Here is a 3,083-nt window from a genome sequence, read left to right as displayed (position 1 = left end):
CCAAAGAGGAGGGGCTGCAGCTCTGCCTCTTCAGAAAGGCCCAGAAGGATGAATTCTGGAAAGTGAGTGTGGTTTCCTGGTTCCATGTAGCTGATGAAACAACTTGGAAAGAGAAAAGAGCATTGCAAACTATGCCATGAACTTTTAACAGCAGTTTAAGGGATATAATGTCATTGATAATTTAAACAACTAATTAATTTATCTCTAGTCACATCTGTGTACCTCATCTTCTTGAATCTGATATGTTCAATATTCTCTTTGGTGCAGAAGCTGTCTAGCAGTCCTATCTTCTAATACCACCTTTTCTCTAAAGCATTATATTTCTCTACAAATTCCTTAAGACTTTGATTGTTCATTCAACAAAAGGGTTTGACCAATTATATTTAAAGTGTTCTTAAAAGTTGTGGGAACCTCAGTGGAAAAATTAAAATTCTTACCCTTATTTGATGTGAACAGCAGAAGATGCAACTATTGCTTTCTTCCCTGACAGAGGTAGGAAGAGTGATGGAAGTTGAAAGACACATGGAAACAATTGGTCCAATGAACTCATGATGCTTGCAAACAGCAGTCATGGCTGGAACAGAACTCTCCTGAAGTCCCAATATTCAACTATGTAAGTTAGGGAGGGCAGCATTTGCCCAGGGACAAAATTCAGAGGGTTATTGAGGAAGGAGGAATGGAAACAAGAAGCGGGGTAAGCTATGGTACATTGGGGAATTGCAATAGACGAATTACATCAGAATGTGTGTGATTTCTAGAATATTGGTTCAAGTCTGTAAATCACTAAATTCACAGTAAGACGTAAGCAAGTCATAGAGTAAAAATAAATGCTTCTAATATGATCATTTTTGATAAAGAAGCTTACAGCAGGAAATCTGAATGCAGTTAGGATTCTAGTAATGAGAACAGTTTAGGCAAAGTTAGAGGTTGTGCTACACCTCTGACACAAAAGCATTCATCACCCCCTCTGACAACAAGGAAGATGGTGTGAGTGATGGACAAAAAGGAATCTGGATTGAAGTTGTAGTTAAAAGTTATGGGAATATGAGATCAGGTGGTTATGAAATTGTAAGCGACTCCATGATAAAGAACTTAAACGTCATTTATTATTTTATATATATAATATTGTAACACACCACGTTATATCATATCCTATTGTATTATACTTATCAGCTAGTGGTGCAAATGCATAAGCACTTGAACGCTAGGTAAAAGCTTGGCATTTACAATCAGCATGATGTGCTTCCCAAAGGTCACAGCCTTGAAAATCCCAAAGCCCAGTTCTACTCTGCACGTGTGGGTTCATCCAGAGTTGGAATTGACTTGGTGACAGCTGACAACATCAATATTGTTAAGTGATACAATGTAGTGTTACTTGTATATACTAATATAATGTGCATAAATAGTATATCATTCAGCCTTTCACAAAAGTTACTCTTCCCTCAATTTCTACTGGTATAGTATTTCCCATTTTTGATTGTGGATGGCAGCTTAAGGTATCTGCTCAACTTGTATCTCATTTACTGTTAACTGCTCCTACTCTCTCCATATTAATCCATGAAGGTGTATTATGCCCCTGAGGCTGAGCCAATTCAACAGCATAAAGGACTAACAAAAAAAGAAATTCCATTTCCCTCTCCTATGAAAACTGAGTTTTGTGAGTCAATAATCCAAAATCAGGTGTTTAGGTATTTCAAAGACCAGTAATCCCTTGAGCTGAGATTTTATTTGAGACAATCTTCTGCCATGTGGTAGAAAGCCAGTCTACTCAGAGGAAGGAAGGAATGAAGGAGACAAAAGAGGAGGAAAGGAGATTATTACAAGCTATGTAAGAATCAGAGAAAATAGCATTATATTACCTACTTCTAAACCCCACAATGCCAAGAAAAGTAAAAATAGTGTACTTAACCAACTAGATAAATATTCTTAATATATATGATTTTAATGAATTTCTATGCTCACATTATAAATATAAGATTAAAATATTAGTAATTGATAGAAATATTCATATATAGAAAAATGGAAAAGAATTGTTTTAAATGAACTTGATTCAATTCCTTTTCCAAAATTCAGTGCATTTAGGAGTCATTTTGACATTAAATGCAGTGATTGTTTAATATACTAGTGAACTGCTAGTGGATTCTACAAGCTTTAAAAGAATAGTAATGATATAAATTCTCTATGATCTCTTCCCGAAAGCAAGAGCAGTGGGAATATTTCCTAACTCGTTCTGTGAATTCAGCTGTGTCCTAATATCAAATCCAGGAGTCCTGGTGGGAGAGTGGATTATCATTAAGCTCCAACAACAAGAACAGCAGTTTGAAACCACCAGCCACTGCATGGGAGAAAGATGAGGCTTCTACTCCATCGACAGTAAAAGTCTTGGAAACTCATGGGGACAGTTATACTCTGTCCTATAGGGTCTCTATAGTTTCAAAGGCAGTAAGTAATATCAAAACCAGATACAAATATATAACAAAGGAAGACTATCACTCACTAGTACTCGTGAACATAAATGCAAAAGTCTTCAACAAAATACTAGCTAATTGAATCCAACAATGTATGACAAGAATAATATACTACAACTAAGTGATATTTATTCCAGCCATAAGCGAGTGGTTCTAAATTTGAAAATTAGCTTATGTAATTACCTACATCAACTAGATAAAGAAAAAAAATGGAATATCGAAAAACTAAACATCGACTAGAGATAAAAATCATAGTCGAATTACAATAAGCATTTGATAGCATTCTAAATTATTACTTACATTTTAATTTCCCCAAAATTATTAGAAAAAATTTTTAAAAGTTGCTTGATAGAGTGCATCCATAAAACTTACAGTTAGGGTTGTGTTTAATGGTGTTGTGTTTAATGGTGAAATATGAGATATTTTCCCTTTGGATTCATAAATGGGCAAGGATTGGCCCTCTTTTCATTCTTATTTAGCTGGAAGTTCTAATAAATACAATAACACAAATTTTAAAAATTTAAAAATACAGTTTGGGAAGGAAGAAATAAAGCTGTCTTTGTTCACAGAAGACATCACTGTCCATGTAGAAAACCCAAAGAAACAGCATAAGTA

The sequence above is a fragment of the Echinops telfairi genome, unplaced genomic scaffold, assembly GCF_000313985.2.
Source record: "Echinops telfairi isolate 266 unplaced genomic scaffold, ASM31398v2 ScPeMD7_30;HRSCAF=105, whole genome shotgun sequence".
NCBI classification, from domain to species: domain Eukaryota; kingdom Metazoa; phylum Chordata; class Mammalia; order Afrosoricida; family Tenrecidae; genus Echinops; species Echinops telfairi.
The sequence above is the reverse complement of the archived record's forward strand: the minus strand, read 5'-3'. Positions refer to the sequence as shown.